Source organism: Suncus etruscus, chromosome 4 (assembly GCF_024139225.1).
Source record: "Suncus etruscus isolate mSunEtr1 chromosome 4, mSunEtr1.pri.cur, whole genome shotgun sequence".
In the NCBI taxonomy this organism is placed as follows: domain Eukaryota; kingdom Metazoa; phylum Chordata; class Mammalia; order Eulipotyphla; family Soricidae; genus Suncus; species Suncus etruscus.
In genome coordinates, this window is record NC_064851.1 from 5950625 (window position 1) to 5974844 (window position 24220).

General features: G+C 52.1%; 1 protein-coding gene across 1 annotated transcript in view; it reads right to left on the bottom strand.

Annotated features, from left to right (window-relative positions):
- The window catches only part of PLA2G6 (phospholipase A2 group VI), a 34857-nt gene extending 32050 nt beyond the window's left edge, over window positions 1-2807 (bottom strand). The window contains exon 1 of the mRNA XM_049771562.1: window positions 2787-2807. The gene's annotated coding sequence lies outside the window, so the exon portion shown is untranslated. The remainder of the gene's footprint in view (window positions 1-2786) is intronic.
- Between the last annotated feature and the right edge of the window lie 21413 nt (window positions 2808-24220).

Below are 24220 nucleotides of genomic sequence, written 5' to 3' on the forward strand. Positions count from 1 at the left end.
CCTCCCAGTCCCCCAAATGCCCTTCAGGAGGCAGGTTCAGTGGCACTTCACCCTCACCCCTACACATTAGATTGCGAGCCTCATAACTACTGGCTGCTTTGCACAGGCCAAGGGTTGCACACAGGAGACCTAAAAACTGAGTTGGAAGCAAGACAGGCAACCCAAGAGACAGTACAGCAGGGAGGACTCTTGTCTTGCTTGCAGCCAACCCCAATTCGATCTCCAGCATCCCATATTGTCCCCCAAGTTGCTCCAGGAGTGATTCTGAAGCACAGAGCCAGAAGCAGACCTGAGCACCATGTGATGTGGCCCCAAAACAACCACCCCAAAATGTAAATCTCAAGTCTCCATTTTAGCCAAGGCTAAAGGTAAGAGTGTCAATGTTTTATGTGTGCTGTGTGTGTGTGAAAGAGAGAGAGAGAAGAGAGAGAGAGGAAGAGAGAGAGAGGAAGAGAGAATGGAAGAGAGAGGAAGAGAGGTGGGGGAGAGAGAATGGAAGAGAGAGAGAGGGAGAGAGAGAGAGAGAGAGAGAGAGAGAGAGAGAGAGAGAGAGAGAGAGAGAGAGAGAGAGAGAGAGAGAGAGAGAAGTGAGTAGATGGGAGATGAGGAGAGAGAGAGAGAGAGGGGCCACTGCCACTGCCAGGCTTGGAGCAAAGCAGGACAATCTAACACAGGGGTGGCGAACAAGTTTGACACAAAGAGCCAAAATTTTAGACTGAGAGTCAGAGAGCCACACCACGCAGTGACCTGCCAAAACAGACAAACACTCACACAAAATCATATAATTCTAACAATAATATATTAAACACATATTGCATTTTGCCATTTTGAGTGAGGGTAAAAATCCTGTTCACCACCCCTGATCACTTTGGTTCCTACAACAGGAGGCAAGGGTTTAAAGCCACTCAACTTTGACCAGGCTGAGATGGGTAGCAAAAGCCGGGCAGTTCTGAGGCTGGAGCAATAATAGCACAGCGGGTAGGGCATTTGCCTTGTACGTAACTGACTCTGAATTTGATCCTTGGCATTCCATAAAGTCCTCTAAGCCTGCCAGGTATGGCCCAAAACCCAACGAAAAAAAAAGCTGAGCAGTTTTGTTGCTCTGTGACTCTAGTGAGGGTTCCACAGGGTTCCTGTGCTGAGTGAGACAGCCCATAGGGAATAGCCTTATTGGTTTACTCAGCCTGAACAACCTCCCACAGGTCCTGAAGGGGAGAGAGTGAGATGGGAGTTACAGTATTCTAAGCAAAAACTAACAAAGAATCAGAAGGGAAAATATTGGGACATGGAGATCCAGCAAGGCTTTTTTTTTTTTTTTTTTCTTTTGGTTTTTGGACCACACCCGGTGACACTCAGGGGTTAGTTACTCCTGGCTATGAACTCAGGAATTGCTCCTGGCTTGGGGGACCATATGGAACATTGGGGATCTAACCGAGGTGCGTCCTGGATCAGCCTCGTGCCAGGCAAACGCCCTACCGCTCTGCTACTGCTTTAGCCCAGCAAGGCATTTTCATAGCACGAGTTCCCACAGGCTCTCAGTCCTGAATTCAGAAACCTGCTGCAACCTCATCTATCAGCGTGACCTCAAACAATCCAATCGTTCGCTTTACGTCAGCTTACAGCAGTAACATTGGCATCATAAAAGGCAGCCCAGTAAGTAAATCAGGAATGAAAGGTAAGGACAACATATAAAAAGCTTAGTGACTCATAAGTCAAGGACCAATAAATGCCATCCCTGATCCACAGGAGACAATGGTGTCCAATTTATCTTCCTTTGTTTTTCATTCTAGCCCTTTCCCTTTCCTCTGAAAAAATAGCAAAACCATTCCTGTATCTGAACAGGGTCATCACTGGTCACATAAGCTGTGTCTCTGACATCTTCTTAAAATCTGAACCTAAGGTCCAGCCTCAGGAGGGCAGGAAATACAATGCCCCAGTCACAGTCGAGGAAACTGAGCCCTCGGAGAGAGAACTGAAGCGGCCAAGCTCCAGGGACCTTTCAAAGCAGACAATGAAAAAACACCACACAAGGGCTCAGGGTGGAGTGTCTTTGCCAAACCAAACCTGCCCTGCATCCGGTTGGGCTGGTAAGAGAACTGGTAAAGGAAAGAGCTTAGGGGAGAGGAAAGGTATTTGTTTAGGGTCATGCGAGTAATTCATTAAAAAAAAAAAAAATGAGTCCAGATCCCTGAAACCCTGCACTCCTCTCCCACACCCACGGGCACCACCTCACCCAGTCACATGCTTGCTGTCACCAGCTTCCAGGTCATTTGTGGGAGCAAGGGGTGGACCAAGTTACGGAGGGAATTAGAGATTGGGGTAAAGAGACTAGCAGAGAATCATCGGGGGAGTCAAAAAAGACAGACAGCAGCGGGGAGACACACAGCAGAGGGACAGGTGAAAAGAGGGACCTGCGGGGGGGGGGGGCTACACAGACAAAAAGAAGGCCCAGGTAAGGGTCAGGTGAAAACTGGGGAGACAGAGAGGCACTGACAGGGAATAAGGGGAGACTTTCAGGGACCACTAGAGAGGGGCCCAGTTGAAACTGAGGTTCTCAGGGGGTGAACCCCAAATCGAGGTGAAACCAAAGGGGTCATAGGATGAGAGTTGGGGGGCATCAGGGGCTCTCAGGGAGTTAGGGATCGAGGCCAATGGGTCGTGGGCAAATGGGGGAAACACCAGGAAGGATCTAAGGAGGACGTAAAGTGGAGCCCCACAGAGTCTGGGGTGCAGAAGAGATTGAGGAAGGGCCCCCCAGGCCCCGCCTCCCCTGCGCCGTCACTCACCTCGCCTAACTCAGCACTTGTACTTCCTTCTGCTTCCGCAAACAAAAGCGGCCCGAGTCACGTGACCACCGGATTCCCTCTCCTCACCAATCACCGGGGCCCTTGGCCTCCAGGGTCCCGCCCCCTCGCTGAAGCTGGAGCGCTTGGGGAAGGCGGGACTAGGCGCCGCCATCTTGTCTAACTGACCAATGAAAGGAGAGTTCAGCGCTGCGGAGTTCGTGCGGAAGCCAATCCGCAGCGGCGACGAGCTGCAGCCATGTTTGTGCAGGGCGGAAGTTCCCCGCGACGGCTCGGCGGTAGACATATTGGTGAAGGGCAAACTCCTCGCCCTTCTGAGCTTTCTGCCTCCCTCCTCCTTACAGAGGCTTTTTGGACTCTGAACCTCTGGTGCATGGTGGTTCAATAAATCTAAAAATAAAAGCAATGAAGACTCTATGTACACTAGGGAGTTTAACTAGTTTTCTCAAGTTAGGGTTGCCAGACTCAGTAAATAAAGATAAGGGATAAGGGAGGCCTAGTGCTTTGGGAACATCAGCCAAACATTATATTTTAGTGTTAGTGAAAAATGCTAAACGCAATTATGCTAATAAATTATTCCTGGTCATGCAGTCAACCGTACTGATATCAGATTTCTTAGCACTTTTGAACAAGTTGACCTGGCCCTGGAAAGTAAGATCTGAAAAGGAAGTGCATCAATGCCTCCAAGCATATTGGTGATTAAAAGGAGATAAGTGAGTTTCCCCACTCCTAGAGTGAGATTTTAATGGACGGTGGTTCCTGTTAGGATTGGTAATACTGAGAATGAGCTGAGTTGGAAAAAAGTGTTCCCTGAGCACCACTGAGTGTACAAGAGTTTTAACTAGTTACTGGAGCTAGAGTACAGTGGGTAGGGAGTTTGCCTTGCACACAGACACCTGGGTTCAATTCCGGAAATTTCATATGGTCCTTCTAGCATAGCCAGGGTTGATTCCTACATGCAAAACCAGGAGTAACCCTTGTGCATCAAAGTGTGTGGCAAGGCTTTTTGTCCTGGACCTATTCTTAGGCCTTTTGGCTTCGGCCTCTTCACGGAATAAAGAGCTGTTTTCTTTGGGAAAAAAAAAAAAAATCCACAAAGTAAAGAGCAATCCAACAACAACAACAACGAAATAACCAATCTGAGCTTTGATTATAAAGGAACTTCACTGCCACCTACACCTTAGGATTGTATTTACTGCACTCTTGTGATCATTTTACTGGCCATGAATTTGCTTCCATAAATCAGAAACTTGCTCTCAGCATTCTGTCCTAGTGTTAAAAGAAAAGAATGAGATAGCATGGAGGTAAGGTGTTTGCCTTTCATGCAAAAGGACGGTGGTTCGAATCCCGGCATCCTATATGGTTCTCTGTGCCTGCCAGGAGCGATTTCTGAGCATAGACCCAGGAGTAACCCCTGAGAGCTGCCGGGTGTAACCCAAAAACCAAAAACAAACAAACAAACAAAAAAAAAGGATGAAGACATGAATTCTCCATGGAAACATTTACCACCATTCCCCCACTCCCAGCCAGCAAATGTAGGGTGATGGTAAACAAAAAGCTTGTAGCAAAGGATCAGGCATTCTGCCCACAACCGAGTGACCTGACCCAAAAGACTTCGGTTCAACCGAGGTGAATCCCAAGAGATGAGGTGAGCCCCTTTCTTTTTTTTTTTTTTGGTTTTTGGGTCACACCCAGCAGCGCTCAAGGGCTACTCCTGGCTCTAGGCTCAGAAATCACTCCCAGCAGGCTCGGGGGACCATATGGGATGCCGGGATTCAAAACACCATCCTTCTGCATGTAAGGCAAATGCCTTACCTCCATGCTATCTCTCTGGCCCCAAGGTGAGCCCCTTTCTTCCACCCCATCCATCCTTGTGTTCACGGTGGGTCATGGAGGCAAGTTTAATTGACAAGAAATAGAAATGAGTATAAAATGCAGAAAAACACAAGAAAAGCACAAGCAATCCATTCAAAAGACCCTCAGTATCTGGCCTAGCTACAGGGTCCTCTCTCCCAAATTGCTAGGTGAAAAGTTAAAAGTGTTACACAAGTGGACAAAGCAAGTGCTGAAGTGTAAGGAGTTATCAGATAGCACCAAATAACCAGAAATGGGAAGGAATTAGCAGGTTAGAAGGAGGCTGGCACTCTCCCAGGGATTTTTGTTGTTGTTGGTTTTGGTTTTTGGGCCACACCCATCAATGCTCAGGGGTTACTACTGACTGCGCTTAGGAATCATTCCCAGCAGTACTTGGAACCATACTAGATGTTGAATATCAAACCTGGGTCGGGGACTGAAGCGATAGCACAGTAGGTAAGGCATTTGCCTTATGCATGGCCAACTCGGGTTTGATCCCCGCCATCCCATATGGTCTCTTGAGCCTGCCAGAATTGATTCCTGAGTGCAGAGCCAAGAGTAACCCCTGAGCACTGTGGGGTGTGGCTCAAAAACTGAAAAAATAAATGAATAAATAAATAAATAAATAAGAGCAAACTTGAATTGGCTGCATGCAAGGCAAGTGCCCTACCCACTCTATTATCTCTCTGCCTCTCTCCCAGATTTTTCTGGGTTTTGCACTGGAGCAGTTCTAGGTGAAGAGATCCTATGGCCATCCTAGAGCAAGACATCTGCCCCCCTAGGGACCCAGAATCCAAAGAGCAAGGCCCTCCTCACTCCCAGAGGATCCAGCCAGAAATTTGACTAAGGATGGAATTCAGAGGTAGAGCATTTGCCTGGCACATAGGAAGCCCAGGGGTTGCCTGGCGGACTGTGCAGAAGTGAAGAGAAGAGTTGAAGGTCCCATGACTGGACTCCCCAAGGCAGAAACAGGAAAAGCAAGACTGGGGACTAGAGAGGGGAGAGGGGAAGTAAGACAAAAGGAGCAAGAAACAGGGGCCAGAGAGAGCACAGCGGTAGGTGTTTGCCTTGCATGCCGTCACCACAGGACAGACGGTGGTTGAACTCTCGGCATCCCATGTGGTCCCCCGTGACTGCGAGGAGTGATTTCTTTTTTTTTTTTTTTTTTTTTTTTTTTTGGTTTTTGGGCCACACCCAGCGTTGCTCAGGGGTTACTCCTGGCTGTCTGCTCAGAAATAGCTCCTGGCAGGCACGGGGGACCATATGGGACACCGGGATTTGAACCAACCACCTTTGGTCCTGGATCGGCTGCTTGCAAGGCAAACGCCACTGTGCTATCTCTCCGGGCCCACGAGGAGTGATTTCTGAGTGCAGAGCCAGGAGTAACTCCTGAGCGCCACAGGGTGTGACCCCAAAACGAAAAAACAAAACAAAACAAAAAAAAAGGAGCAAGAGGGTCTAGAGGAGATGTGAGGTGTGTTAGATGCTGTAGACCAGACAAGAAGAAAGCACAGAAATGGGTCTCTGGACCACAGAAATGGTCCAGAGAGATAGCACAGAAACTAAGACTTAAGTCTTAAGCTCTTTCCATCTCTTCCACTAGGATGTTTAGATTCTCTGCACCATGCTAGTAAACTCTAAATCAACCTTTGGTTCCCCAGTGTGATCCTTGGCTCTGCACATGGTCTAAGTGAGCCCTGAGCACTGCCAGTTCAACCCCTGATTATTATAGGATGCAGCCAGGGAGGCCTCAGAGCACCACCTCGGTGACTTGGGTTTCCTTAGGGTCCCTTGGTGACATAGCTAAAAGTGTGACCCCTGATAAACAGGTGTCTGACTGCCAGATCCCCTACCCCTGCTCAGCGCCTCACTTAAGATGCAGAGCAACAGGGCCTGGAGAGATAGAACAGCGGCGTTTGCCTTGCAAGCAGCTGATCCAGGACCAAAGGTGGTTGGTTCGAATCCCGGTGTCCCATATGGTCCCCCGTGCCTGCCAGGAGCTATTTCTGAGCAGATAGCCAGGAATAACCCCTGAGCGCTGCCGGGTGTGGCCCAAAAACAAAAAACAAACAAACAAAACAAAAAAAAACAAAAAAAAAAGATGCAGAGCAACAATATGTGGGAGCATCACCTCTAGAGTGTGTTTCCCCCCGAAGCACCACCTCTAAAGTGTGAGCCCCCCTATGCCCAGCAGATACCAGGGCTGAAGGTGCCCCCAGGCATCAAGCATGTATGAGTCACCTTGTCACCACCACAATAAAGAGAAAGAGGAAGAAAGGGAGGGCAGGAAAGCCAAGATCCCCTCACAGGAAGTAGAATCCCTGAAGATCTGCACCCCTCTCCCCCAAAACTCCCAGGACTTCTGCCTAGGGTGGCAGCTCACTTGCCCTTTGGCCCTAACCTGGCTGAGGGCAGATTCTTCTCTGCAGGGCCAGGAGCTCTTGGGCAATGGCCCCACCGGTCCATCTCAATGTCTTCCCTCTATCATAGCACTGGGAGACACCTACCAGGAACTGGCTAAGGACCATCAAAATGCACCACAGCCAGTACCCAATAGTGTACCCAAGCACTGAGTGCACCGGGGAATCAGCCTAATTTCCTCTGCTTTAAAAGGAGCCCAGAGGGCCAGAGAGATAGCACAGTAACTAAGACTTAAGTGTTTGCTCTTCCCAACAGGATGTTTGGATTCTCTGGACTAGGCTAGTAAACTCTAAATCACCCTTTGGTTCCCCAGTGGTGATCCCTGGCTCTGTACATGATCTAAGCGAGCCCTGAGCACTGCCAGATGTGCCCCCTTCCCAAACACAACCAAATAAAAGGGGCCCGGCTCTTTGTTCTCCCTCCAACCAACAAGGAGAGATTTAGTGAGAACGAAAAAAACACAATTCTTTTTTTTTTTTTTGGATTTTGAGCCACACCTGGCGACTCTCAGAGGCTACTGCTGGCTCTGAGTTCAGAAATCGCTCCTGAGAGGCTGGGGCGGGTAGGAGTACCATATGGGATTCCGGGTCTGCCATATGCAAGGCAAACGCCCTACCATAGTGCTATTGCTCAGGCCCAAAAGCAAAGTTCTAAAAACAAGGAGCCTTGTTTGCTGTTTGGCCCTGCAGGAAGAGAAATAGATACCAAGAGGTTTCCCCCAAAGGACACATCTCGTGATCTCAGGAGAAAGCAGAGAAATAAGAAAATAAGCAGGAAAACAGGAACCAGAGCTCCTGGGCGCCTGCAAGTCAAATCTCAGGGCTAGGACAGGGAGCAGGCCCCGTGGGACAGCAAAAAGCCGGAGCAGCTCAGGGCGCTGCAAGTTGAAACATGCAGCAGACAGAAGCAGACTTGGTGCACGGACCAGATTGCAAACTCACGGGACCTGGGCTCTCCCCTCCCCACTGCAGACAGAACTGGGGCCCGCTGAAGAAAAGGGGTGTCATCTCAGCTGCGATGCTGGCTCAGGCCAAGCCTGTGGTAGTGACCACACAGAAGCTTGCTAAGAACAAGACACCCTGATGGGCCCCAAATCAGCAAGGATTGGCATGCTTGAGCCTATTTAAAGAATGGGAACCGGTTGGTTGGGCTCCAACTGGACCACTTAAGTGATCCAACTGGACCACGGGTCCTCAAACTTTTTAAACAGGGGGCCAGTTCACTGTCCTTGAGACTGTTGGAGGGCCAGATTATAGTAAAAACAAAAATTATGAACAAATTTCTATGCACACTGCATATATCTTATTTAGAAGTGAAGAAACAAAATGGGAATAAATACAATATGTGCCCCGCGGACTATAGTTTGAGGACCATTGAAAAGGGTCTCCTATTCTGTACCAGCCTGGTGCCTTTCCCCCCTGATGGCGCCTTTCTAGAAACTGGCCAGCAGGCCTTTCCCAGTGGGCGGAGGCGTGATCTTTGGGGTGACATCATCCCTGGCGAGATGCACTGTCCCCGGGAAGAAGTCAGTTTCTCAGGGACTCATCTCTCTCCACCCCGATATTTATTGATCCTTTGCTTTGTGCTGGGAATTGCCCCGTGCTTGTCGGAGTAAACACGTTCTACGGTTTCTCCATCTGTGAAATAGGCTCTGAGCCCCGGTCAGTCTAGCTGAACGGGGCTGGGAGAGGTGAAGTTACTCAGCCCCAAAGGGTGTGGTCTGCACTGGAGTGAGCCCCAGGGGAGCCTGAGAACCCCACTTCAAAACCAATACCCCAAACAATGTTTGGTTTTTCTTTTATGAAAATAAAAATTGTACAGACCAGAATAATAAACAGTACTAGAGAGTAAAGAGGGTAAAGCACTTGTTTTGCAAGTGGCTGACTTGGGTTCCCATATGGTCCCCAGAGCATTGCCAGGATTGATTCCTGAACCAGAAATAACCCCTGAGAGTCACCAGGTGTGGCCCCAAAACAAACAACTAAAATGAAAAACAAAAAAGGAAACAAAAATTGCAGAAATGCGAATTTCTCTTTTTTGTTCTTTTTTGTTGTTGTTGTTGCTCAGAAATAACTTCCCGGGCTAGGGGTAGGGCGTTTGCCAACCTTGTAGGAACCAGGGTTCAATCCCTGGCATCCCATATGGACCCCCGAGCCTGCTAGGAGCGATTTCTGAGTGTCGAGCCAGGAAAAACCCCTGAGAGCCAAAAGAAACCCCTAAAACCCGCCAGATGTAGGCCCAAAACAAAACAAAATAACTTCTGACAGGCTCAGGAGACATATGGGATTGGGGGGGGGGAGGTGTTTCCAAACCCAGATCAGCAGTGTGCCAGGTAAAAGCCCTACCTGCTGTGCTATCACTCTTGCCCAGAAATGCTCTTTACCCAACTTTAATATTTTATTTCTTTTTCTTTTTTCTTTTTTTTTTTTTTTTTGTGGTTTTTGGGTCACACCCGGCAGTGCTCAGGGGTTACTCCTGGCTCCATGCTCAGAAATTGCTCCTGGCAGGCACGGGGGACCATATGGGACGCTGGGATTCGAACCGATGACCTCTTGCATGAAAGGCAAACGCCTTACCTCCATGCTATCTCTCCAGCCCCTTATTTCTTTTTCTTAATGTTTCCTTATGTGCCAGGCCTGTCTCAAACCCACCCATGTATCATTTACCAATCTAGGTGGTTTGTTTTCTTGCTTCTGAGTCACACCGAGGGGTGCTCAGGATTTACTCCTGCCTCTGTACTCAGGAACCACTCCTGGCAGATGTCAGGGGACCATATGGGGTGCTAGGAAGCAAACTTGAGTTAGTCACAAGCAAGGCAAATGTCCTCCTTTCTGGTCACATTTACCACTCTATTTTTATCTCCATCAACCTACAAATACTACCCCCCCCCTCTCTCTCTCTCTCTCTCTCTCTCTCTCTCTCTCTCTCTCTCCCTCTCTTTCTCCTCTTCTCTCTCTCCTCTTCCTCTCTCTCTCTCAACAACTCAACAACTGGGAATAAATTGTAGACATAACACCTCTTTTTGTTTACCATGTCAGTGATGGTTAGGACCTACCTACCCTTGGCTCTGTTCTCAAGAATCAGTTCTGGCAGCCTTGGGGAATCATATGGAGTGCTGGGGATTAAACCCCAGTCAGGCACGTGCAAGGCAAGTGCCCTATCAGCTGTACCTTCTCTCGGGTCCTCTGTCATGGTTTTCTGTGCACCTGCCAAGGCAGGTGTGTGATATGTCTTCCATTTGAGTCTTTTGTGCGAGCCTTTGAACCAGTACTTGGCAGGAAAAACAGACGTGAAGGCGGGGACTGCCAGGCCTGGGTTCTTTCTCCAGGTGCCAGACCACCTATCTGTCCCAGTGCCGGTGACGGGCACTTAATCCCCTCAGAAGGGGTGCCTGCCAGCCAGCTGTCTCCGCCTAGAGTTGCTGCTTTCCCATTTGTACTTGTTGATGGAATAATACTTGGAAACTGTAAATATCATCTTTTCTCATCACATCTTCATATCTGTTGAGACTTGTTAAGATCCCTTACTAATTACTACAGGGTCACCTGGTGATCATTTTTGATCTCCTTTATTGGACAGAAAAGGTCTACTCAGTGGCATTACTATAGAGTTATGGATTCTTTGGTTATTCAGTGGATTTATAAAGCTCCATTCCACTATTTATATTGATAATTAGGTTGTCCTGGTAAGAAGAAGCCACTTCAGTCCAAGAACTCCTACCTTATTTACTTTGGGGATTCTGGATTATTTGGGGGATTCAGTAGTGCTAGTGGATATTTATGACTGCTTTATGGTCACTCCAGCAGTACTTGAGAGATCACGAGGTCCCATATATAGGGTTTATGTACCACAACCAGCAACGCTCAGGAGTTACTCCTGGGTCTGCACTCAGAAATCACCCCTGGCAGTCTCTGGGGACCATATGGGATGCCAGGAATTGAACCCAGGTCTGTCAGGGGTTGGCTGCTTGCAAGTCAAATATCTTACTGCTGTGCTATCTCTCTGGCCCTATATTTGTTGTTTTTGTTTTAGTTTTTGGGCCACACCCATGGTGCTCAGGGGTTACTCCTGGCTCTGTGCTCAGAAATTGCCTCTGGCAGGCTTGGGGGACCATATGAGATGCCAGGAATTGAACCCGGGTCCGTCCTGGATCGACTGCTATGCTATTACTCTGGCCCCAGCATTTTTTTTGTTTTGTTTTGGGGCCACACTTAGTGGTGCTCAAGCCTTATTCTTGGCTCTGAATTCAGGAATCACTCCTAGAGGAGCTCAGGGGACCCTCTGGGATTGAAACTGGTTGGCTCAGCATGTACAAGGCAAATGCCCTCCCCACTGTAATATTGCTCCAGTCCCCAGAGACCTTTAAATGTGTCTTCGTACTTAGTCTTCTCTTGACCTTCACTGAAAGTGGAGAGTTCTGTCTGGAATCCCTGCCAGCTGGCTGCTGAGCTGGTGACCCCCATTATGCGGACAGTCTGGGGTACAGGTAAAGTAGTTATGTCATTCCCTAGCTGAGCACATATGCCGGCTTTGGTTCTTCTTTCTTTTCTTTCTGTCTGTCTTTCTTTCTTTCTTTCTTTCTTTCTTTCTTTCTTTCTTTCTTTCTTTCTTTCTTTCTTTCTTTCTTTCTTTCTTTCTTTCTTTCTTTCTTTCTTTCTTTCTTTCTTTCTCTTTCTCTCTCTCTTTCTTTCTCTCTCTTTCTTTCTCTTTCTTCTTTCCTTCTTTCCTTTTTTTCCTTCCTTCTCTCTCTCTCTCTCTCTCTCTCTCTCTCTCTCTCCTTTCTATCTCTCTCTCTTGCCACACTGGTAATGGTTGGGGTTTACTCCTGATTCTGCACTCAGCAGTTGTTCTTGGGACCTTATGGCATCCCTTACTGGAATCCTTCAATTTCAGTTCTAGTAACTCCTATTAGGCAGCTATGAAAATAACTCTGCTTTTCTTTTGTTTGGGGGCCACACCTCATGATGCTCAGGGATCACTTTTGGCAAGTTTGGGGAACCATCTGGGATACTGGGAAGAAAACCCAGGTCAGTCACATGCAAGGCAAATGTCCTCCCCCACTGTACTATTGTTTTGGCCCCTCCCTGAGTCTTTCTAAGTCTCCACTCACTTATCCCTTCCTTGAGTGTTTCTTGCAGTTAACCTCATGTGAACACTGTTTCAGGATCCCTTGCTATAAACATGATCGAGGGCATTATTGTACCTCTTTTTGAGGGCACTCAGGGGTTACTACTCCTGGCTTTCCATTCAGAACTTGCTCCTGGCAGGTTTGGGGATCATATAGGATTCCGGGAATTGAAATCGGGTCAGCTGCAGGCAACTGTGCCATTGTTCTGCCCCCAAAAAACTGTGGAAAGACTGACACAAAATAGGAACCAAATATACAATAAGGCAATACCTTTAGGGAGAGGTGAGGTGTTCTGAAAATAAGTGGCAGAGGTTTTGAGGTTCTTTTCCTAGACATCAGGGAATCATCACCCTGTTCCTGCAGTAGCATCTGTGCTTACCTGAAAGAAAAGACTGAAGCTGGCAGCAAACAGCAGAGAAGATGCTAAGTGCAAAGGGCCTGAGGTAGAAATGAGTGTGGGGTGTTTGAAGCCTAAGAAGAAGATCGACATGTTGAGGGCAGATATGGAGGGTAAAAGGAGAGTGGGTGGAGGCTGGAGTGATAACAGTCTGCTGACCTGGGACAGAGCCAGGTTCGATCCCTGGCATCCCATATGGTCCCCTGAGTCTGCTAGGAGAAATTTCTAAGAGCAGAACCAGGAGTAAGCCCTGAGCATCACTGAGTGTGGCTCAAAAATAAAGAGAGGAAGGAAGGAAGGAAGGAAGGAAGGAAGGAAGGAAGGAAGGAAGGAAGGAAGGAAGGAAGGAAGGAAGGAAGGAAGGAAGGAAGGAAGGAAGGAAGAAAGACAGGAAGTGAAGCTGGAAATTGGAGTTAGAAAAGCATTTTTCTTTTTGGGGAAAGGGGGATCCATACTTGGAAATGCTCAGAAGTGCTCAGAGGACTATGTGAGATGCCGGGAATTGAACCCAGGTTGGCCAATGCAAGGTCTTACTCACTGTACTGTATCACTCTGGCTTCCAGAAAAGCATTTTTCCACTGGAGTCAGAAGGTGTAAAAAAAAAAAAATCTACATGTTGGGTGAGACTGTGCCAGGCATTGTGTTTCTAACCCGTTAGGTGGATGGGTCTGATGAAGCAGGGTAGTGGCGGAGAAATAATGCAGCAAGCAGTGAGGAAAAGATTAAGTGAAGTCAGCCTGCTTTTTTTCTTCATGGCCCTTCTCTGCCACTTGCTGCCTATGCCATGTGCTTTCTCTCCTACCAGCCCAAAGCCAGCCTCCTTTCTTTATTATCCAAAACCCCACCCACCAGAATGGGGGGAGGTCCTGTAACCCAGGTGGACTTGTCTATACCAAAACAAGAGGTTAAGGAAAAAGAAAGTTGGGAGAAGGGTTCACTTTACAAGAAGTCTAAAAAAAAAAAAAAGTCTCCCTGTGGGTTGGAATCCAGATTATTCCAATGGGGGGGGGTGTCACAGGTGAAAATTGCATTTATGTGTGGCGTTATGCTATAAGATTAGAAGCCAACCACGACAAGGGGCCATGGTACTAAAACCAGGCCAGAAAGGAGCAGCGGTTGGGAAAAGGTTGAGAAACACTAGACTAGGGCCCGGAGAGATATCACAGCGGCATTTGCCTTGCAAGCAGCCGATCCAGGACCAAAGGTGGTTGGTTCGAATCCCGGTGTCCCATATGGTCCCCCGTGCCTGCCAGGAGCTATTTCTGAGCAGACAGCCAGGAGTAACCTCTGAGCACTGCCGGGTGTGGCCCAAACCCCCCCCCCAAAAAAAAAAAAGAAAAGGAAAGAAACACTAGACTAGAAGCCAGATGGGCTCAGGGGGTCTCTAGACGAAGGAAGGCATCGAGTTTATGTCCTAGAATTTATATCCTAAATGCAGAGGGAAGTCAGAGACAGTGTGGAGGCTGAGAGTGCAGGGATAGGAAAACGCAGGCTTGCGCGGGCGAGGACCTGGGTTCAATCCCTGGCAGAGAGTGGCACAATGTGAAGCAACTGGGCGGTGAGAAGCTTGCATGTGAAGGAAGTCTGGGGCGAGGGAACGATGTGGGGAGCAGGAACCAGACAGAGCTGATGAAGACCAGGAGCTGGATTCTGGTTTCGTCGTGTTTTGGCTGTCTCCATCGGGCATCCATCCCCCTGGGGCCGCACAGGCACAGCTCACCTTCTTTGGATAAGGCCTGGGCGGTGATGCCCGGGCCCCTCGGACCCTGAGCTCGCCCTGGATGGAAATACAGATTTCTGGATCTCTTTTGTCATGGAGCAAACACATGATATTGAAAGCACCGACCCGCGGCGGGTGAGATCATCAACATCATCAAAGCAGGGTGTAGTTCCAGAGAGAGTCCTGGGACCTTTCAAATGAGACCGATGACACCTCCACCCACGCGACTTTCCGGAGCTGTCACATGAACCAATCCATCCGGGGTGAGTGACGGTAGTTAGCGGGCATTGCGAATTTCGGGGGCGTAGTCTCAGAGGGAGGGCGTGGCCTAAAAAGAAGGGCGTGGCCTGCTAGTTAGGCGCCTGGATGGAGAGAGATCACGAGAAGGGGCCTGAGCAGGGGCGTGGCCTGCAGTTGTGGGCGGGGCTGGATTGGGCGGGGCTCGGCCTGGCCGCCGATACGCAGCCTGGGAGGGGCGTGCCCCTGTGGTTGTGGGCGTGGCCTTGCAGCTATGGGCGTGGCCGGGCTGTGGCTCTGCGGCCGGGTGGGGCGTGGCTTGGTTGATGTGGGCGTGGCCAGAGCGGGCTGGGTGGGGCCTGCCTACCGTGGACGCGCGGCCTGGCTGTCGAGCTGCGGCCTGACTGGGGCGTGGCCTATTGTCGTGGGCGTGGCTGGAGTGGGCGAGGACGCAGGCCTGGCTACGGACGCGCAGCGAGGGCGGGGGCGTGGCCTGTTAGTTATGGGCGTGGCCTGGCTGCCAAGGCGCGGCCTGAGCGGGCCGTGTGGGCGTGGTTTAAGCTTAAGGGGCGGGGCCTGGCTGCTGACGGCAGGGCTTGGCGACCGAGGTGTTGCCTGAGCGGGGCGTGGCCTGGTTTGTTGTGGGCGCAGCCTGGCTAGGAAAGCGCAGCCCGAGGGGCGTGGCCTGGTTGTCGGGGCGTGGTTTTTGCGGGCCGGGGCGTGGCTTAGGCTCCGGGAGGCCGCTCGGGCGGTGACGTCAGCGATGACTGGGTTTTTATGAATGAAAGGAATCCTGCGCGTGAGTAATTCCGGGCAGCTCGGCTTACAACTCACTCCGCGCGGCCCCCCGCGCTCGCCGGGAGCCCCAAAACACCTCAAAACACCGGGAGCCGAGGGAAGAGGAGCCGCGGGCCGAGCCGGGTGAGCTGGAGCTGCGGGGCGCCGGGGCCGGGCTGGGACGGCCCGATCTCGGGGTGCGGGCGGGCGGGCGCCCCGCGGGGGACCAGGTGTCCTTATCCCGGGCCAGTTGCCTCGAGGCAGCGATCGGGGCCCTGGAGCAGGGCCAGGCCGGCGGGGCGGGCGGCGAGGCGCAGGCAGGGGCCCGGGGGCGTCGTGCGCACGGACGTGACTGGCGGGGACAGTCCCTGGCGCGCTGCCCGCGGTTTGTTTCCGTCCCTGGCGCGCGGGCGGGCGGGCTCAGGGGTGCCCAGGAGGGATTTGGGGGGCAGTGGGGAGTAGGGGAGAGGGAGAGGGAGACAGAGGGGGGAAGCAGAGAGGGATCGGCAGAGGCAGGAGGGAAGGTGGGAAGGGGGACCCCAAGTTAGGGGAGGAGGCATGTGTGTGTGTGTGTGTGTGTGTGTGTGTGTGTGTGTGTGTGTGTGTGTGTGTGTGTGTTCTGCGCCTTGGGGAGGCGAGGCTGTGTGCGCCTTGGGGAGGCGAGGCTGTGTGCGCCTTGGGGAGGCGAGGCTGTGTGGTGTGGGAGAAAGGTTCGGGGCGTGTGGCATGTGGGGCTCATTCTCCCAGGTCTCCCAAGGTCTCCCTTGGGTGGCGGCGAGGGTGCCAGGCAGGTGAGGTGTGGGTGCATGGCAGGGAAGGAAGTAAAAAGAGACTCAGGGTCTAAGCAATTAAGGGTGCAGTTGGTTCTGGTGAAGGGCTCCCCCCCAAATAAGGGGTCCCCTTTTACACTCTTGGGTGTTGAGTCTCCCAGACTTTGCGAGGGCTGTGACGGGGCATTTGAGCCCTCCTGGCCAGCAGGTACAAGCAGCCTGGAGTGGTGGTACCTGCTGAGTTTCCTAGGGGTGTTGGGGAGTGGCAGCACCCTTCCCTGGGTGGCAGGAGGAACTGGAAAGCCGGGACTCACTTCCTGCCTGCCTGCTCTGGCCTGGGCTGGCTGGCTGGTGGACAGGGGGCGGGGCCAGTTTCAGTCCCAGGGTGGCACTTGTCACACCCACCGGTTTACCGGCTCCCTGGGAGGTCAGGGAGGGCCAGGGCCACCAGGACAGAGAGGCAGCAAGGTGCTGGTACAGGTAAATGGTTCATGTCCAAGCAGGTGGCATGAGAGTAAATAAGAGCTGGCCCTGCATGGGGTCCCCCTCTGTCCTGGGACTCCACCCTCCCCACCTGCCAGTCCCCCTGGGGAACGAGTTCATGGAGAAACTAGAAGAGGTTGGGCACCGCACTCAGGCTAGCACAGGGGTTCCTGGTCTTTCATGATGGGGGCAGGAGTCCCAGGGACAGGGGTTCTCAGTTGGGGGACACATGGAAGAAAGAGCGGCCAAAATGATGCACTGCCACAGTGGAAGGGGGAGAGTAAAGGAGAGGGGATGCCTACCAGCATACATGACACAGCACATGCAACACAGCATATACAACATGACACATACAGCACACAGCTCATAATATGCAGCACATGCAGCCCAACTCAGCGGGCCAGGAACAGACAGCAGAAGGGTTTTGTTCAATCCCTGTGATGTTTCCTGAGCATCTCCAGGAGTGATTCCTGAACACTGAGCCAGGAACAGTCCCTGAGCACCGCCGGGTGTGGTCCCAAACCAAAAGCAAACAGAAACAACACAATTCAGCTGGCAGTCATGAAAGGCTTCCCTGAGGAGGTGACCAGCGAACCCAGTAGGGCCATCAGATAGAGGAATGATGGCGTGGGGAGCCCTGGAGCACTGGTTCATCCTTGGGTGCCAAGCACCAACCTTGGCACAGACTGGGCGGTTCTTGGGTATTTGATGAACGAAAGAGGAACTAGATCCACTGAACAAATGCTTGAGCACTGAATCCACTGAGTGAATGAATGAATGAATGAGTGAGTGAGCACTGTATCTGTAACTTCAGAGTCATTTCAATAATTCATGGAGAAAGAGGCCCAGCCACTCCAGCAGGCCAGAAGCCTGGGCATGAACAGTCAGATTTGGGGGGGCAGGGTTGCCAGGAACTGAAGCCAGAGCACTGAGCCGTGCCCCTTTGGTCTGTTCTCTTCTGTCTTGTTTGGGGGGCACATTCAGTAGTGCTAAGGGGCTACTGCTGGCTCCATGTGCAAAAGATTCCTAGGGGGTGCTCAGAGGACCATGTCTGGGGTGGAGCAGGATCATACAAGAGCAGCACTAGAACCCCTGTACTAGTTTTCTGGTCCCAGGATGTAAGGGTTTTCTTTGTTTGGGGCCACATCTTGTAGCCAGAGTTTACTCTGAGCTTGATGCTCCAGGATCACTCCTGGAGATGCTCAAGGGAACACATGGGATGCTGGGATGAAATTAGGATCAGACACATGCATAGCAGGTGCCTAAGTCCTTGTAGAATCTCTCATCCCCACCACAGGCTTTTTTACAAAACACATCTGGGCCATAATGATAGGGCAGCAGATAGGGCATTTGCCTTGCATGTGGCCAATCCGGGTTCGATCACTAGCATCCCATAATGTCCCCTGAACCTTCCAGGAGTGATTCCTGGAATGAAGAGCCAGGAGTAACCCCTGAGAGTGACCAGGTGAAGCCCCAAAGCCCAAAAAACCCAGCATCCTCCAAGGTTTAGGGAACATACATGCTCACATACTCTTATTGTCCCTCCGGGAGTTGTGTGGCCATAGCAACAGCGCTGTGTATTTGGTCACTTGTCAGCCTGCTAGGAGGGCGGAGAGAGGACATAGCAGGCTGTTCTTGCAGCGCTCTGCCTGGGTAGTACACGCTGGTGCCTCCCACTGTCTGGCCTGAGCCCTCCAGTGCTCATGGCGGAGGAGATTTGGCTGGAGTGGAGGTAGGGCTGGAGAACAAGGGGCAGGCCGATGCAGCTGTGCTGCTGCTGAGGGAGGAAACGGGGGCCCAGAAGATGCAGAGCCCAGAGAAGGTGTGACTTGGAGCCCGAGTACCACAGAGAGCACCCCCTGAGCACTGAGGTGGAAACAGTTCTTGAGCACCTCCAAAAAAAATAATAAAGAGGAAATGGGGGGCTTGGACATATTACTGTGGTCCCCGGTGGCCTCGGGAGCATCTCCCAGTTTAGTCTTTTGGTTTTTGGGTCACACCCGGCAGCACTCAGGGGTTCCTCCTGGCTCTAGGCTCAGAAATAGCTCCTGGCAGTCTCGGAAGACCATATGGGATGTCGGGATTCGAACCACCGACCTTCTACATGCAAAGCAAATACATTACCTCCATGCTATCTGTCCGCCCCCCCCCCCCAGTTTAGTCTTGGAGGCCTCTGGTACCCCCAGGATCCAGAGCACCACATCTCAGGTCCCTAGCATTGAACCAACCGCAGGCCCGGCTTGCTGAGTTTTGCTGGGAGTGCTGCCCTGAGCACCACTTGGGAAGTCTCCCCAAAATAAAAATGGGAAGGGACAGAGGGTCGGGGGAGGCTGATAGTCTCTGAGTTGCTTTTGCAACTTCCTGCTTCCAGGAAGCTTTCCTGGATGCCTTCTCCCTCTCTCCAAGATAAGTACCTAGACTTTATTCGTAAATCTGAGATCTTCAACTCTGAGACCTGAGGTCTCAGATTGGGCGTGTTGGGAAACTGAGGCCCAGACAGAGGGTGAACACACCTGTCATCTGGGAAGCCAACCTGAGCTGGTGGCAGAACTGTAGCTGGAGCCCAGGTCCACCGGCCCGCCCGCCAGGCGGGGCTGGGTTATCCTGCAGGGAGGAGGCGCCACTAGCGCCTAGCTAGCTGCCAAGGGCCAGGAAAACACATTTTTTCCCTCTGTCCTCACAGAGGAAGTGCGCGGGGTGTCTGCGGGGGGCGGGGGGCAGCGGGCGGACAGGGGGCGGGAGGAGGGCTCGCTCCGGGCTGCCCACTGGGCCGGCGAGCTGTCAGACACTCCTATGACAGGCCCTCTCCATCCTCCCAAACATTGAGCTTGGAGCCAGCCGGGCTGGGTTCCCAGGGTAGGATAGGGCGGTGCAGTGTGGGGAGAGGGAGGAAGAAGCATTGATGAGGGAGCCTGGCATGGGTTCAAGACAGCCCTGGGATCCATCTAGCCTGCCCCACTACAAGCCTACAACCGCCTGGTTCACGCCCCAGTTAGTCGCTGAGAAGGTCACAGGAGCTGCAGTCTGGAGCTTGGGGTCCCTCTGGGAGAGAGGATCCTAGTTTGCGGGGGTTGGAGGCTGGAAATCTAAACCTAGTAGTCAGTGATCCTCCTTTTCTGGGTATGCTCCCTGGTGTGGTGGCCTGACTGCTAGGCAGACCCGGGAGGACCTCTCAGGAGGGTGAAAGCAGAGCTAGAGAAGGAGGGGAAAACAGATCAGAAGCCCCTTAGGGCCCGAAAGTACTTGGACTCCCGGCCAGTCTTTCTAGAGAACAGAGGTGACTCAAAGTGTCCAGTGGGTACTGAGGATGCTTGAAGCAGAGACCAAGCACTGTGGATGTGATGTGCCATGATCAATTAGTGATGTCTGCACAGGTTGGCGGCAGGAGGGGAAGGAAAGCCGACCTGGTAGAACTTGTATTTTCCACACATACACGCTACAAAGCTTGTGCCTGCTTTGCAAGAGAGGAAACCTCGATGCAGAGGGGAAAGACAGTTTGGTTATTTATTGTCATTGGTTTGGTTTTGGGGCCACACCCAGCCATGCTCAGGGGTTATACTGGCTCTGCGCTCAGGAATTACTCCCAGAGGTGCTTAGGAGACCATGTGGGATGCCAGGGATCTAACCTGGATCAGCTGCATGTAAGGCAAGTACCCTCCTGGCTGTACTATTGCTCTGGCCCCAGAAATGCCCTCCCAGAAAGACGTTTTGTTTGGGGAGCTGCTTCTTCATCAGTCCCACCTGATACCCCAGCTCCCTGAGCAGGTGCCAGGGGTGGCTGGCTGGTTACCCAGACTTTGCATACCCTGAACAGATCCAGGACTTCAGATATGGCCCAGAGAAGATGCCCATGAGTGCTGCCCTGGGGGGGAGGCAGTTGACCTCAAAGCTTGGCACCCACAGTCATGTGAACCCCAGTCACCCTCCTGAACTCTGGGTGTCTGTCCTGGAGCCTTTGGGGGTTTAGACTCCACCCACTGTCCTGCAATGTGATCTCAGATCATCCTGCATTAGGACCCAGTAAGTAGGAGGCTGGTGGGTCTGTAAGACCTACAGCAGGGGGCTGGAGCCCTACAGTGGGGAGGACACTTGCCTTGCATGCAGCTGGCTGACTTGGGTTTGATCCCCAGTATCCCATATGGTACCCTGAGTACCACCAGGAATGATTTCTGAGCACAGAGCCAGGAGTAACCCCTGAGCATCACCATGTGTAGCTCAAAAACAAAAACAAGGGGCAAGAGCGATAGCACAATGGGTAGGGCATTTACTTTGCACTGGCTGACCTGGGATTGACCCAGGTTCGATTCCTGGCGTCCTGTATGGTTCCCTGAGCCTGCCAGTAGTGATTTCTGAGTGCAGAGCCAGGAGTACCTTTTAGTATCACCAGGTGTGGCCCAACTCCCCCAAAACAATCTGTTGCTTGTGCCTTGCCCAATAGGGGATACTAAATCAAATGGGAAGTTCTGCTGCTGCTACGGGTCCTACTTCCTGGGGCACACTGGCCTCTGGTACTTAGCCCTTAGTCCAGAAACCATTGGGTCCCCCAGAGAAACAGAGATGAGGTTGGGGTGAGGACTTGTTCCAGGTCACACAGCCTGGAGGGAGACCAAGTAGGCCCAGACTCAGCCTGACTCAATCCACTGTTTTTGATTTATGGGGGCCACACATGGCTGTGCTCAGGGGAAACTCCCAGCTCAGTGCTCTAGGGTTGAACCCGTACCTCCTGCTGAAGTGCTTGCTGCCACCCTCAGAGCCAGCCGCTGGCCTGGGGTGGGGGAGTCCCCGTCTGCCTTGAAGAAGCAAGGGGTGAATGGGGGCAATGCTGGAAGGATCAGGACACTCTCTTGCGAGTGGATCTGGCTGGTCTAGACCGGGCCTGTCCACACAGGTGCCATCCACGCCTCACAGGGGTCTGCTCCCTGATAGCACCTGCCCTGCACCCTGTCTGTTGGGGAGACAAGAGAACTGATGATCTCAGTGCAGGCAGAGGTGCCTCACCAGATGTCAAGAGTCGGGGAGGGCTTCGTGGAGGAGAAGTCTGGAGTCAGGGAGGGCTTCCTGGGGGAAGAGAAAGAACTCTGCGGCTAGGGATAGAGGAGGAATGAGTAGCAGTCAGCCAGATGGCGTGGGAGAGGGGGGAATGTCACGGGTGTGGAGCATCCCCAAGGCGAGGCGAGGCGACAAAGTGTGGGGTGAGAGGAAGTGAAGAAATTCCACGTGGCTGGGATGCAGGCCCTGACTAGGCCAGGGCTGCAGGTGGGGCGGGACGGGGGCAGGACATGGATGTCTGGGTGATGATAGGGGAGAGGCCAGGGCAGGGCAAGGAGGAGGGAAAACAGGGAGGGCTAAGCGAGTGGGGGGGGGCAGGGGCAAGGACTGTCCAGGTTAGGGGGGAGCTGTGGTACCCAGGGGAGTGATGCTGCTGTACCTCTCAGTGTGTACTTGAGGGAAGGGGGTCATTTTATTTTATGTTATTTTTTTATTTATTAATTTATTTTTTCCATTTTGGGGTCACACCCAGTAGCGCTCAGGGGTTACTCAGGGCTTAGAAGTCGCTCCTGGCAGGCTCGGGGGACCATATGGAATGCGGGGATTTGAACCACCGTCTGTCCTGGGTTGGCTGTGTGCAAGGCAAACGCCTTACCGCTGCGCTATCTCTCCCGCCTCAAGGCTGGCCGGCGGGGCTAGGGGCAGCGTTTGAAGGAGCCCGAGGTCCTGACTTGAAACTTTCTGGGCCTCAGTTTCCCCAGCTTCCAGTGGCTCTGCGGATGCTTCCAACCCAAGGCCGAGGGTCCCCACCTCAGTCAGGGAGGGTCTCTTTTATATTTATTTGTTTTTGAGCAATACCAGGCTCAAGGGTTACTCCTGGCTCTGTGCTCAGAAGTTACTCCTGACAGGTTCAGGGGACTATATGGAATGCTGAGGATCGAACCAGGGCCAGTGGTGTGCTAGGCAAATGCCCACCCCACTGTGGTATTGTTCCAGCTCCTGGAAGGGGGGGGGGGTATCTTAAAGCAGCCGTTTTCCGTTTTCCTCTGGAGTGTCAGGCTTCCTGGCCTGGTGAGCAGTGGTGGGGGGGGGACTGAATTGTCCCTACCCTGGCCTATGTTAACCTCAAGATTCAGCAATTAAGGCCCTTGCCTTGCATGAAGCAGCCCCTGGTTCAATCCCCAGCATCTCACAGGGTCCCCTGAGCACCACCAGGTTGTGATTCCTGAGTGCAGAATCAGGAGTAAGCCCTGAGTGCTGCCAGATGTGGCCCAAAATTCAGATAAATAAACTCCAGGATAACATAGTCAACTGAGTACCCCCAGGATAGATCATGAGCACATCTAGATGTCACCTAAAATTCACCCTTTTAAAAAAGGGACTGTTGGTGCTGGAGTGGTGGCGCAAGTGGTAGGGCATTTGCCTTGCATGTGCTAATCTAGGACAGACTGCAGTTTGATCCCCCAGCATCCCATATGGTCCCCCAAGCAAGGGGCGATTTCTGAGCACAGAGCCAGGAGTGACCCCTGAGCGTCACCGGGTGTGCCCCCCCCCCCAAAAAAAAAGACATAAATGTTTAAGACACAAACATGAAATAGTTGCAGGGGCCAGAGATGTGATTAGACCATAGAGCACTTCCCTTGCATGCGGGAGGGCTTGGGTTCCCTCCCAGACACTACAGAAGCAAACAAGAGCAGAAGCTGTGACTATGTGACTGTTGTGAGGCTGAACCAGAGCCTTCAGCATTCTTAGAAAAGGCAGCACTTGGGCCTGAGTGATAGCACTGTGGTAGGGTGTTTGCCTTGCACATGGCAGCTCAGGATGAACCTGGGTTCAATCCCTGGCATCCCATATGGTCCCCCAAGCCAAGAGCGATTCCTGAGCACAGAGCCAGGAGTAACCCCTGAGCGACACCAGGTGTGGCCCAAAAACAAAAAAGAAAGGAAGAAAAAGCAGTAAGTGAGTAGAGAAATCACAGTGGGGAGCCACTATGGGGCAAAAGAGGGACGGAACAATCAAGGGGTTCAGGGGGTGCAAAGACCCTGAGGCTGGGAAGAGCCCTCAGAGCTTGGAGCTGGACCCTCTGGGATAGGGAAGGGTCTGAGAGCAGAGGAGGTGCGACTTGGAGCCCTGAATACCGCAGCGGGGGGGGGGGTCTAGATTCTCTTTTAAATCCCCAGTCACTGAGCACCACCACTCAGGAGTCACTCCTGAGCACTTCCCGCTGTCGCCCCAATTCCCAAAAGGCAAGTACCATATTACCTCTGTAAGACTAGTAACCCATTACCTCTGGAAGGCAAGTACTGTATTACTTGTGTAAGGCAAGTCCTATATTACCCCTGGTTTTAGTTTAGTGCTTTAGTTTGAGGCACAGGTCACACTAAGTGGTGCTCAGGGAACCATATGGGGTGCCAGGGATCAAATCCAGGTTGGTCTCATGCAAGGCAAGCTCCCTATCTGCCGGAGTATCACTCCAGACCCTAGTTTGGTGTTTTTGTTTTTGTTTTTTTTGGGGGTCCACACCTGGCGGGGCTCAGGGCTAACTTACTCCTGACTCTACACTCAAGGATCGCTCCTGGCGGGTTTGGGGGAACCACAGGGGATGTTTGGAGTTGAACTCAGGTTGGCCAGGTGCAAGAA